Raw genomic sequence first — 14,805 nt, 5'->3', positions numbered from 1 at the left:
TAAAACTAGCGAAGTCAATTAAACTCACATGTAAATAAATAATAAGTCATTCCTCACATTCAAACCATACTTCAAGAGTATCTGAATACAAGAGTAATGTGTCGAAATCAGGGAATCCATAATGATAAATCTACAACTATGTATGGTTCGATCTAATGTTCCTAAGCATAATCGATGTTCGACTCCTAAGGTGATGTCTATAAGCACTACGTATATCCGGAGATCATACTTAGTCAAACAAACGTCATAATCGGTTAATCCCGAGTCAACGAAAGTGTTGTCTAGTCGCCTAACTATGTGAAGTGCATGACAAGACACATGAAAATATGACTTAGACTACGTTCGATATCGAATACTTCGTTTCGTCTATTAACTATGCGAAGTGCTTGACAAGACACATGAAAATACGATCAAAACGATAATCGAAATAAATGAACATCAATTTATAATCAAAACATCAAATCATATTAAACATAATCACGAATTCATCTCATATACTCGACACACTAAAGTTAGCTAAACATGGTGATTGAATAAGAAATGGAAAGGAAATGGTGAGAGAATCCCCCTTTTTCGATGTAGTTCGAGGCTAAGATCGTCGGAAAATATGAGTTTTTAGTTGCAACCGATCTCCCCTTAGCAATTTTCTGGGTTCCCCATAGCGACCACCATCATCTTCTCCATTTAGAACACAATCTCCATTAAAGCTAACCCTAGCTTTCTCTCTCTAGAAATTTGTAGCCCAAAATCAAATCAAACCACATGAGAAGCAAGCCAAGGACATGAGAAGTAAAAGCCCCATGGTTTCGGATCAAGAAGGTTGCCGGAATCTGAGAAATTCGGCAAAGACAAGTTCCGGCCAAAGAAGCATAAAATCCGGCCAAGAGAGTGTTGTCCCGAGCCTAGGGTTGCAGGTCCGAGCTGTAGCGGCATCCCGTGAGAGTAGCCGCTGTCCGTGCCTTGCAGGTGAGAAGCTTCCATGACCGTGCTGTTAGCTGCTCCGTGCTGCTACTGCTGGAGCATCCCGTGGAAGTTGCTGCAGACGCTGCTGTTCGTGCTTCCCGGCTGCTGCTGCGTGCTTCCCGTGGGCGCGTCCCTTTGCTCCGAGCAGCTCCCGTGGACGCTGCTACCTTCTCTGCCCGTCACGAGCACTTGTTGTTCCAGCCTATTCTAGCTTTGGCCGGCCGAGCCATGTTGGCCGGCCAAGCTAGAATCGGCAGCCTCTTCTCTCTCAAGCTCCCTTTCTTCAAATTCTTGCCTTGAAACCCTAGAACTTGATGATGAAGAACCAAACCCTAGCCTCCTTTTTTTTTCTCTCTCTTGTTTCCAAACTAGAAGATGATGAATAGTAGCCTAAACTACTAAAACCCTAGTGTCCCTTGACTTAGTCAATTCATTTAGACTTTGTTGACTCTAATCCATAAAAAGAGGGTGCTCATATAATTCCTCCTTGTCATTTTTCTTTGGGCTTGTGTAGGCTTTGGGCTTGGTTTAGAAACCAAGAGGTGCCTCCATCCTTGTCTCTACATCTTCAAATTGTCACAAAGGACTAAAATACCCTCAGACTTCTTTCTTTCATAACTTCCCGTCCGAACTCGGAATTGACTTCCGTTTTCACCGTCGGACTCGTCATTGCCTCCACTTGTAATTTGATTTGCTTGAAGTTATTTTCTCTCGTGGGCACATGAAATGATAGTGATAATTCGCTCCTTTTATTCCGAATCACACGCTTAACTCCAAAATAAGTACCTAACATGAAAAACACATAAAATATTATTGATAACACTCGAAAAGGACTAATTAGTCTAAGTTAGGCTCTCCAAATGTGACATTTTCGTGTCACATCAGACATCCAAATTACCTCGTCTTTGAGCGTACTATCTACCACCACCTCTCTAGCCTCGACCTCGATAGTCCCTAACATGGCTGCAATATGAGTAGGAAAAATCCATCCGGACTGCCCAATAAATTGAGAAACCCATGCCTGTAAATGAAGGTGAGAATCATATCTATGCGTCTCATCAAAAGCATCATAAAGAAGACCGCGAGGATGCCATAAATTATTCCAGAATTTAGTATCCTGGCCATCCCCTAAAGAAGTACACATGAGTCGCTGAGTCGTGGGTCTACGGGCTAGAATCCTACGCCAACACCAAGAACTTCTACTCGGAGCTGAAAGAGTCCAGTAATGCTGATCTTTGATAAGATTATTTCTCACCCAGTCAGCCCACAAGGTTCTCTTACCACTGACCAAATCCCATATATGGGAAGGTTTGATGCCTCAAACAACATCTTGATGTTGCGAAAACCTAGTCCCCCTTCATCCGTAGGGTAACATAGGCTTTGCCAGTCAATGGGAGCTCTCTTACACCCCATATCCACACCAGACCATAGGAACTTGCTAAAGATGGAGTTGATATCATTTATAATTCTCTTGGGAAACACTGCTACCCAATATAGTAACATACTGTTCAAAACCACCTTGATAAGGAGAACTCGCCCCGCAAACGATAAAAATCGACTCTTCCAAGATTAGATTCGTCCCTTGATTTTATCAATCAGCGGAGTACAATGACTATAGGTGAGATGAGGCGATATAAGAGGTAAACCCAAGTACCGGATAGGCAGAGAACCAATACCGAATTCCAGAATGGTAGTGATATCACTCTGACCTTGAGCCGAAAGACCCGCAAAGAAAACAGTGCTCTTGAGGACATGGGTCTACAACCCCGTCGCCTGATGAAAACTGATGAGTCATGAAAATAACTCATCTGAGTCTCTTAATTTGGGTTAGTTAGTCCAGTTCGAGCAGTTACTCTCATGAATTGTGTGTTTCTCTTGTACAGGTGTCTTCTACGAAATTGAGCTTGAAAAACAGATAAAAAAGGGCATTTTGGTCATTTTGGTCATTTTGGTAGTAAGGGTTTGCGAGTTATGGCCGATTTTGATGCTCGGATGAAAGTAGAGTCTGAGACGAATTTAGTGGCGAAAACGGATTTCAAATCGGAGTCTGCACGAGAAAACTAGAACGGGTCAAATGCAAAGCAATTAACCAAGACGTCCAGGGACACATGGCAGAAATCCACACGTTAATTCTAAATTTTTGGTATACACGAAGGCACAGGTGGGACATTTTCAGGGTCCAATCTAGGTGTCGATCCCATGTAAACCGGCGCACCACACAACAACACTCCCATGCAGACGGTGTAGAATCGGACGGTCAGAGTTAAATACGTACACAAGGCATCATCTCCCAGGCACGTCGCAATCTATTGGTTTGGCTCGCGATGCACCGTAACAGCCCTCACTCAGTAGCTCAGAATATCTCGCCCAATAATCTTTCCTATTTTTCTTCTTCTCCCTCTCGTCCCTTTCAATCAGTAGAGAGAGATAAGGAAAGAATTTTGAAAACTAGAGAGAGAGAAGGCGTTAGAAAATTAGAGAGATATTTTGATATCTCTCTAACAATAGAAAGAGAGACAGAGATGGGGCAAGGTTGCTGGGGATAAAATCAAAGATTTTCGAAAGATTGCGACTTGGTTGGAAATCATGAAGACTGAGAAAGTGATTGAAAACCATTTAGAGAAATATAGATCTCGATTTGAAAAGAAGAAAAGGAAATATCATAAAGGAATCTCGGCTGGAAATTGACTCTGAATGGAGATGTTCGACTGATAAGATTTTGAAAGAGATTTGAAAGAGAAGGAAAGGGAGATCAATGAAGAGAAAGACAATCTTCTCGGCTGAAAATAATATGATAGAGAAGGAAAGAGATTTTTGAAAGAGAGGGAACGTTCGGCTGCTTTTGGCTCCTCGATTTTGTATAAGACAGAGAGAGAAGAGAGCTAGTGAGGTATCTCATCTTTGGGGTCAAAACTTCTGAAATGCTCAACAAAAACAGAAATACTAGAGAGAGAGAGAGAAGAAGACCACGGTTTAGAAAGAGAGAAACACTGAGAGGGAAAGGGTGTTTTGTAGAGAGATAAAGAAACAGAAACCAATACTTTTCTTTGTATTAATTCTCTTAGTGAGAGAGAGAGTGATTACAGAGAGAGGGAAATAGTGTTTTGTAGAGAGATAAAGAGAAATTACAGAGAGAGAGAAATTAAATAGAGTTTTCAATTTTCTTCTTCTTTGTTTCTTTCATTCGGATTAATATTGTTATCTTCTCTTCATTGTTTCTGTAAGTGAGAGATTAAAAGAGAGAAAGAAAACAGTAGAGAGAGAGAGAGTAGTTGGAGAAGATGAGAAAATATGTGGGAAAATAATTTTCCCACAGAGAAATTATTTCCGAGAATATGAGAAAATCGTTTTCCCTAAGGGTCTGTTTGTCTGGAAAACAGTAAAAACAGAAGGAAAACTGCTTCTGAGGGTGCGTTTGGCTGCCAGACAGGAAAAACAATTTCCAGCGAGAAAAAGTTTAGTTTTCTTCCATTCTCTTTTATTCTTCATATTTATTTAAATATCGATCATGATTAGCTAAGACTCTCCATTTAGGATTTTACGATGAAACCCATTTTTGATCTTTTAGAGATATATTTTTTTGATTAACTCTTGATTAATGCTTCATAGTTTAATTCGTTTTAGTTTGATAAATAGATTTTCAATTCATTATCTATACTTTTAGTTTGATGCATCATACTTAGGTTGAATCCTTTGATGATGCATACTTACTGATTGATAGATAATAGTTTAGAGATTTATTTATTTAAAATAAAACGATTACATCGTTATGTTTTATTCAGTTTTAACGAAAACATCTCCCGAAATTCTGAGTTATAAAAAAAAGAGAATTAACCATTTTAAGTATTTGTTTCTAAAGGTGATTTTATGTGGTGAATTCCTAAAACCTAGACTCCTCCCCCATTTGAGTTCATTTTTTATTTTTGTTTCAGTATTTGATTTTATCATCACCAAAACAATAAGTTACTTCCAAGTCTTAGAATAGGTTTCACTTAGTCTCTGAGGAACGAACCGGTCTTATCGGAATTATCACTTGACGCCCGTATACTTGCAGGTGGTGACCTATTTAGGAAACTTTCTAGGCCCATCAAAAACCAGTTAACACATCTATTAAAGATTGGGCCGAACCCGCGTCTCCTCGTAATGAGGCACATGAGTATAACTAGATAAAGACTCTTGCGGAACACGGCTCATGGGACAATACTCGGTCAAATGGTTTAAGCTCGCACAAATAGCACAAACCGGGTTAATGGTCTCCATGGTCCTTTCTTCACTACCTTCATGTAAATACATAGATTCGACTCTTGGAGTGGAATCATTGAGTCGGGAATTGTCATCACTAAGTGAACCGTCCATATATGCTTGTCGATAGTCACGAAAACATCGACGTGGTCGATCAATACTAATGTAACTACGGTTATCATCAAATGACAAATCCATACATGAAGGTGTGGTCATCCCAAATTCTTGTCGATAGTCTCGAAGACTCCTACGGGGTTGATTATCCTCATGCTCGTAATCCCTAACACCATATCTATCACGAGTCTGACCGACTCCATACATTTGTCGATATTCACCCATGGTCATCCTAGGTCGGCCAGACTCAACTCGCCTATTCCTATCACTAGTCGAACCATTTCTATATAAGTTTGAGTAGTCTTGACGACTTCTAGGTGGTCCACTAGTGTGGGAAATAGTTAGAATAATGTCATCATCATCATCATCAAACGACAAACTTGCCATGATTTCACAATCTTCAAAGATGCTAACACACAATCACAAAATGGAGACTAACAGTAATAGAACTAAACAATCACGCACAAGTAAAAAGAGGAGAGTTAGAATGTGATACTAGCAAATGCTCATTTCGTTTCGTTCGTTTTTCCTCTTTAGCTTCTTGATTCCTTCATTTTCCTTCGCCTTTATGTCTATTTTCTATAAAACGGTACCTAAAAATAATGAAATTAAGAAAGTACAAAATAAAATAAAGACGTCTAAGAAGCAAATAACACTAAACTATAGAACAAAACAACAAACGATATCCTAACCACTAAACCTATCCCCGGCAACGGCGCCACAAACTTGATGCACCCGAAAAGGTTGCACACCCAAGTGGCCCGGAGATATTTTATCCTGATTTTACTCACGAAGACATATTCCATTCTTGTACTCCCACTCAATTATATGCCTATCCTGTCTCCCCCAGTAATCCGCCTTTATAACCTCCTTTTACGGCACATCGTTTAACGGTACCAAAGTTCGACATTCCTTACATAAACTGAGCGAGTACCTATGTTTTGAGGAACCTCTCCGATTTGCTAAATGAGAGTTATGACATCTTACGACTTCTTCTCCTGAAGTACTCTCACTTGGCGGGTTTCCAGTGTATCAGCTTAATTATACACCCATGAAGTTGACTTTGAATACTCCTATTCCTATAGCCCATGAAACAGCGCTATCTCGTCAATCACTCATGCTAGTCTTCTTAAGTCATTGTTGTCCAACCAATGACCGGGACTAGGGTTATTATAATGGTGTGCTTCCATGTTCACTTAGTAGGGTTTCTTTCATTAGATCACGCATCTAATAAACCTACCTGGAACACTCCATTATTTTGGACTGTCTTCTAAATTCTAAACCACAATTTAGATGACGAAATAAACTGAGTTTATTTCGGATAACAAGAGCTTGTAAATAATGAGCAACGCGTAAACTCCTTTACGTTTCTCAACTTTACAAGTCTTTTTAGGATTTTCTACCTTGATCCTAATTCCTTAGATCCGTTCATCTTCCATGTTCGTTCTAAGGTGACAATTTAGTTTTTGTTTTCACTTTGCTTATTATTATCTTGGTTATGAACGTCTTTATAAGTTATTATAATAATATCCGTTTCTCAAACTAAAATTAGTACTTCTTAAGTTCTAATTTTAATTTCTTATCTAGTAGAGTTAGCAACGACTCCCAGCATGAAAACTCCTTTTCATCTTTTCACCCTTCCTGAAAGATTCATATCTTTATTTTCGGAAGATTGTTTTTATGACTTTCTTCAACCTTTTGTGTTCAGAGACATGACCTTAGATGCTTCCTGCATTCTAGGTTTTTCTCTGATTTTTATGGGTGACGATTTTTTTGTACTCCAAGTACTTCTTTTAGATGTGTCGTTAAATCTCAATCATCTTCATGATCGATCTTATGTTGTCTAGACATAAGTATTTCTCTCATGTTTTTGCTTTCGCTTGTCAGAATTTTTCAAATTCCGTGTTTGCTTGGCAGTTCTCATGTGAGATGGGTAGAATCTCTTTCAAACTTCCTTTTGAACGAGTTCTCATCACTTTAATCTATTGTTATAGATTTTGATGCCCTAATTAGTTTACCCTCGTCTTTATCCTATTGAGTCAGTTCTCCAACTGTTTTTAACATTCCTGATGTTTTTCTCAATCCCAGTAAGTCTCTACATAAAGGACTTTGAAACATTCTTGTTTCAGTCCCACTTACCTTTTTGTCGAACAAGACTAATCATTATAAGAAATTGAATCCAGACAATTTCTTTACGAATGTTTAGAAACTCACTCTTTAGATCTTATCTCTTTAGACTCTCAGTCTAAACTCGGAGTGGTTTTGCTATAGTTTCTGTGAATCTTTTTTCTAAGACTCACTCGGGGTTTTGAGCACATATCGAGATATTTCCTTAACTTCTTTTAAGAGGTCTCGTGGTGAGTAACTCTTTACTCCTATTTGTTGCTCTTATTCGAACTTGTTTCGAATATGTGTATCCTCCCACTTGTCCATTTTAAAAGATGCCTTCTTTTAAATAGGACACCATCGAGAGCAACAAAATTTGTTCCAATGATTTGTGAGAAAACCCCGTTATTCTTCGTTCGAAGAATCTATGTCTAACGATCTTTTAGACTTTTAATAAAAGATCAATTTAGAACTCTTTCTAAAATCCATACTTGTATGGAATATTTTATTTGCTATAGCTTTTTAGGTTTTCAGTGGGATGGCAGATGTGCATTTAGACTTTTACTTTCGGAAGATTCTATGACTCTTAGACTTATGATCTCATCATAATCTTTGGTTAGATTTGATCCTTACTTGATTTAGGTTTAGTCTCTAAGACTTTCCTTTAATCTAGTGTTTAGTTTATTCTAGTCATATTAGTCACTTTCTTATGTCTAACATAAGTTCTAGTGAGTAATTTGACCTCTGGGATCTCGTCAAATTTCTTTTGTTTGAACCATGATTAACTATCGTTGAGAGATACGAGATCAATCAACTTTAGCTTCATCCATGTTCTTTCAAATTTATTTGACCAGATTAGAATAACTTAATTGGATCGTTCGGTATAATTGTTAAAAGTTGAATAGACATTTTTCTTGAGAATATTTATAAAATACTGATTATTTTATTTATCTCCATAATTTTATTACAGTGTCAATGTTCTTAAAAAGAAAAAGAAAACTAAAAACTAATTTAAAGTTATGCCTGTGGAGCCCATGATCCTTCTCCAGCTTTATGTGGCAACTTTTGCTTCCTTCAGCTTTTGACAGGTTCGTCTCCTATTCAATAAATACCCAGCTTCCATTTGTTCCTGTCATTCATAATGAAAGGAACAATTTTAGGTATCCAATACCTTTTAGGAATTGTATTTAATTAAATCAACTTTCAATTCTTATTACTTTGTGCGGAAACTATATTTCCATTCTTTTTGTCTTCCAGGAATTTGGGACAGTTTCTCTTCCAATGGTATGTGCCATTGCAATAGAAACGCTTAGAATCAGATTGGGCACCTTTGTTTTTGGCAACTTGTTTGCCTTTCCACTTGCCCATTTGCTTCCTCTTGAATTTCTGCCTTTCCTTCTTTCTTAAATCCCTTTTCAATTTAAACCATCAAAACTTCTTTCTTAGGTTCCACCACTCCGATTTTCTCTTTGGTTGTTTGGAGCATAGGGTGTAGTTCTTCTAGAGATTTATCCCATCCATTCATGTGGTAGTGCATTCCAAACTAACTGAACCCATCAGTCGAATCTTCTGTGATTTCCAGAAGTGGTGTGTCTAGGATGCTTGCCTTATTTTTCGATCTGAGAATGAGTTCCAGATTCCTTTCCCATACAATGAAGTTGTCTCCATTCAGCTTTTCTTTCTCTAGTAGTCAACGAATGTTGAAGTTTTCTTTGGACGTCATAATTAAACTACATGTAAGAAACGCAAAAGTGATTTAAACTTGTTATCCTGGCATAATATTCGTGTATGCCTATATAATTAGTTATTTATTGTCCCCTAAGAATAATATAATTCCAGGATCCTATTTCTTCGAAATTAAGCGTACTAGAACACTACCCTTAATCCGTCGTCCTGGGTGAGTAACATCTTACTGATAATACTCTTATGACTCCTGGTTGACAAATTTCACACTTTAGTGTCAAATTGTCCTTTTACCTCGAAATCCAAAACCCTTTTGCTGACTCGTTGAGAATAACCATTTAGACATGTAGACTTCTGCTATAGATCTACACGTATCGTCCCGAGGTAAAAGATGGCACTCGGGAAGGCCGAGCCACACATCGATGAATAAGGGATCAACATGTGTCTTAATCTGGGTAGGCTTTACTCAAAATTCTTTTTGGGACTTTTTACGTAATTTATCAAGTTGCGTTACTGTGAACTCTTGCATAACTAATTATGATTTATTACGTAAAAGTTTATGTGGGTTTGCGTAATGATTTATTCAAATCTTTAGTATATCCCTAAAAGATCTCATCTTTTAGGTTAATTTCTTGTTCGCCTATGGTTCGTATGGATTCTCATCCTTGAACCTCCATTGATTACTCCCACTTGAACCATGATCTCATCGTTCGGTTCATCAATGGCTTCCTAGACCCTATACTCTAAGTATTATTTCGAGCACAATCACTTGTTTTTAGGAACAAGAAACGTTAGCCTATCGAAAGGTATACTAAACTACGCAATCACATAAAATATACATACATTCAAAAGTATGACAGTCATAGTAAAGTATGTATCCTAGATATGTTTCTAGGTTCGCTATGTCTCGTATAGCTAAATGTGGGAAATTGTGGCATTCCTATGTCTAAGGTGAGTTCTAAGTCTATTTTCATAAAATACGGATCAGTAGCACGTCATGTTTCTTCCTTAATGATTTCCAAAATCGCTTTAAGGAAAAACTCCGTTTCGGCCCTTTGACGACCCGTGTCAATTTCGGAAAAATAAGTTTGAAATTCGGAGAAAAAGGTCTGAAAAACTCCCACTCGGGTCAAGGCCCAAAAGTCCTCGAGTCAAACTCAAAAAGACTCAAGTTGACCCTGGTCAAACCCTGGTCAAAGTTCTGGTCAAAGTCCCTTGACTAGTCTCGGGTCAACCCTTGACTAGTCTCGGGTCAACCTTTGACTCTGACTAGTCACAGGTCGGACCAAGGGACAGCACGTTCCATCGTGCTTTGTCCCTTGGCCAGACGCGTCCTGGCCGGGTCAGAGGCCTCCTAGACGCATCTGGCCCTAGGACAGACCCTACGCATCCTAGTGGAGTTTGGTACATGAGACGCGTCCTAGACGCGTCTCGGGTGGGACAGCATGGGCATCCATCTTTGGATGCCCTTTGGACGCGTCCTAGACGCGCCCCAAACGCATCCGGACGCGTTAGTCGCATCTGGATGCGACCGGTTGCTCCAGACGCGTCTTAGATGCATCTGCACATGGCGTCCAGGTCTCGGTCCTAGACCGAGACCTATTCCTAGTCCGTCTCGGACTAAGAATCCCAGACGCTTCCTAGACGCGCTGGGACGTCCGAGACACGTACGTCTCGAACTCCTAGTCCGACTCAGACTGGGATATCCCAGCTGCGTCCTGGACGCACTGGGATGTCCGAGATCCTGGGATCTCGGTTTCCTAGTCCGGATAGAACTAGGAATCCCAGCCTACATGGACTCTTAGTCCGTGTCCCACCCGGTCTCGGACCGTCTGTCCGAAACGTGCTGGATGATGCACCCGAAAAGGTTGCACACCCAAGCGGAGGTATCAAGTAGTAACCGGTAAAACCGGAGTCGATCCAAGGATAGGTTGGTAGTTTGAATAACGAAGGTCTTATCCCTCGGTTTAGATGTCAAATAGTAACTTAGGCTAAAAATGAAATGAACAAAGGTAAATGGGGATTTATGATTAAGTAAGCAACAAGAAGAGAGTAAAACAAGTAAAACTAAACTAAACAACGAAGTAAACGGGCGAGAGAGATTCGAGAGAAGAGTCGGAGGACCAAGAGTCGGGAAGCAATAAATAGGTGAGAGAGGTGTCGAAGTCCGGGAATCCAAAATGATAAACCTACGACTATATGTAGTCCGATCTAATGTTTCGAAGTATAATCGAAGTTCGACTCCTAAAGTATATGTCTCTAAGTACTACGTATATCCGGAGATCATACTTAGTCAAACAAACACCTAAATCGGTTAAACCCGAGTCATCGAGGGTGTTGTCTAATCGCCTAACTATGTGAAGTGCATGACAAGACACATGAAATTATGACTTAGACTACGATCGATATCGAATACTTCGTTTCGTCAATTAACTATGCGAAGTGCTTGACAAGACACATGAAAATACGATCAAAACGATAATCAAAAACATCAAATCATATTAAACATAATTTATAATCAAAACATCAAATCATATTAAACATAATCACAAATTCATCACATTTCATCTCATATAATCGACACACTAAAGTTAGCTAAACATGGTGATTGAATAAGAAATGGAAAGAAAATGATGAGAGAATCCCCCTTTTTCGTTGTGGTTCGAGGCTAAGATCGTCGGAAAATATGAGCCTTTAAAGTGCAACCGATTTCCCCTTAGCAAAATTCTGGGTTCCCCATAGCGACCATCATCATCTTCTCCATTTAGAACTCAATCTCCATTAAAGCTAAACCCTAGCTTTCTCTCTCTAGCAATTTCTAGTCCAAAACCAAATCAAACCACATGGGTAGCTAGCCAAGATGATGGGGAGTAAAAGGCCTAAAGTTTCAGGCCAAGAAAGTGGTCGGAAACCTTGGAAAACTCCGGCCAAAGAAGGTGAAAATCCGGCCAAGACAAGATCCGACCAAAATAGCCACTGCCCAAGCCGGTTGCATCCCTTGGTCGAGTCCCGTGAATAGTTCGAGCTACAGCCGTACGTTCCCGAGCTAGAGAGAAGCTTCCTGTGCACAGCAGCTCATCCCGAGTTGCAGCAGCTGCATCGAGCTATACCCGAGCAGGTCCTTCAAATCGAACTAGACAGCTGCTGTTCCGGTCGTTCTATAGCTTCCCGTGCTGCTGCTGGTGCATCCCATGTCTTTGGTGAAGCTGTTGCCCCGCATTTCCCTTGCTGTTCCAGCCCGTGCCGGCCAAGCTATGGCCGGCCTTAGAGATGGCCGGCCAAGCTTGGCCGACTCCTCCTCTCTATTTCCCTCTCTTTCACTCAAGGTTCTCCTTTGGTGATGAAGAACCTTAGAGAAACCTTGAAACCCTAGCCCCTTCTCTCTCCTACCTTTGTTTCTTCTTACTTGGTGTTTGGTTCATGAATGATGAAGATGATGAATAGTAGCCTAAACTACTAAAACCCTAGAGTCCCTTGACTTAGTCAATTCATTTAGACTTTGTTGACTCTAATCCATAAAGAGAGGGTGCTTATATAATTCTTCCTTGTCATTCTTCTTTGGGCTTGTGTGGGCTTTGGGCTTGGTTTAGAAACAAAGAGGTGCCTCCATCCTTGTCTCTACATCTTCAAATTGTCACAAAAGACTAAAATACCCTCGGACTTCTTTTTTTCATAACTTCTCCGTCCGAACTCGGAATTGACTTTCGTTTTCACCGTTGCACTCGTCATTGCCTCCACTTGCAATTTGATTTGGTTGTAGTCATTTTCTCTCGTTTTGGGAACATGAAATGATAGTGATAATTCGCTCCTTTTATTCCGAATCACTCGCTTAACTCCAAAATAAGTACCCAACATGAAAAACACATAAAATATTATTGATAACACTCGAAAAGGACTAATTAGTCTTAGTTAGGCTCTCCAAATGTGACATTTTCGTCTCACATCTCTGGACGACCAGGATGCGTTCAGGACGCGTCTTGGCCGGTCCGGTCAGGAGATTTCCTAGATTTTCTAGGAAATCTCTCGGTCCAAACTCATCTTCTTCACTGGATTTCCTGTCCAGCTGTTGTAACTCACTGTTTTTGATGATTTTCATCATCAAAACAGTGGGTTTTGACCCTTTTTGGATAAATTTCAAAACCCTAAAACTAGTTTTCGAAAACCTTTTTCAAAAATCTAAAGTTTTGGTGTTTTAGGCTATTGAATCTACTTCAAAACCCTATTTGATCTAATCAAGTTTGTGTTTAAATCTCCATTAAAACACTTTGTTATCTAATCTATCAAGTTCGAACCTAGTTCATCTAGTCAAAGATAGTAAATGTAATTGGCTCGAGATGCCACTGTAGGGTTACGTATGTGATACACTATCTAATGTTTATTGCGGAATCTCAAACATCTATATGTTAACACTAGACATCCAGGATCGATATTTACATGACTAATCAATGAACTAGAATGGAAAGAAGATTACCTTAATCGCTTTCCCACAAACAAAATTCTGACTAGATTCGGAAGATAAAAAACTCCAACTGTAGTTCCTCTACTTGAGACACCGAGTGTATGACTTGAACTCCCTCCTTCGAGTCAGCTAGGACCTTCTTGAAGGTTGAGATGAAGAACACTTTTTTCTTGACTAGATAATCGAGAAAACTCCTTTTTCCCTTTCTTGCTTTTCTCCTTTGAAAAGCTCTCTTAACTTTGCTCTTGATTGCATACATAATTATGTCTAATGAGGTCTACTTATAAGGAACATAGTGTAGGAGTTTGTCCCAAACTAGGATTCCTAAAATATTTAACTTAAGACATATCCTTAGAAGTCCCACACAAAACCAAATTAGGGCTTATGGTGTGGCGGACCACTATAGCCCATTATGGACTTTGTGGCCGGCCCACTTAAGGGTCTAGCCGGTCATGTGTTGGCCGGCCCCTTTATGGGCACTCCCGGGCCTCCCTTTTAGCCCGGGTTTATGTATACTTGTCCGGACTCTTCCGCACATTAAATAATGGATCCAATCCACTTATTTGCCACTTTATATCTAGTCAATCTCTCTCCGTTCAAACCATCACTCTTATGTGTAACCCTTGTAGGATTCGGTTTATGTTAGCGGCGGATTACCGAAGTCATCCGTCGATCGTAGTTGACTTCTAGCTAAGCATTACGACCTCTAATTCGATCGGACTAATGATCTTCCGTATAAGGTCATTATGATCCTATTCGCCAAATCGTACGCATTGCCATCTTGGTCAAAGGACATTCCCTTAAAAGGATACCATTCCTTCGGACCGAGGGAATATATCCTTCACTACGTATATCCGGAGATCATACTTAGTCAAACAAACGTCTAAATCGGTTTATCCCGAGTCAACGAAAGTGTTGTCTAGTCGCCTAACTATGTGAAGTGCATGACAAGACACATGAAATTATGACTTAGACTACGATCGATATCGAATACTTCATTTCGTCTATTAACTATGCGAAGTGCTTGACAAGACACATGAAAATATGATCAAAACGATAATCGAAATAAATGAACATCAATTTATAATCAAAACATCAAATCACATTAAACATAATCACGAATTCATCACATTTCATCTCATATAATCAACACACTAAAGTTAGCTAAACATGGTGGTTGAATAAGAAATGGAAAGAAAATGATAAGAGAATCCCCCTTTTTCGATGTAGTTCGAGGC

This window comes from Eschscholzia californica, unplaced genomic scaffold (assembly GCF_041429995.1).
Source record: "Eschscholzia californica isolate CP2 unplaced genomic scaffold, dmEscCali1.0.p SCAF_6, whole genome shotgun sequence".
NCBI lineage: Eukaryota > Viridiplantae > Streptophyta > Magnoliopsida > Ranunculales > Papaveraceae > Eschscholzia > Eschscholzia californica.
Note: the sequence above shows the minus strand (reverse complement) of the source record.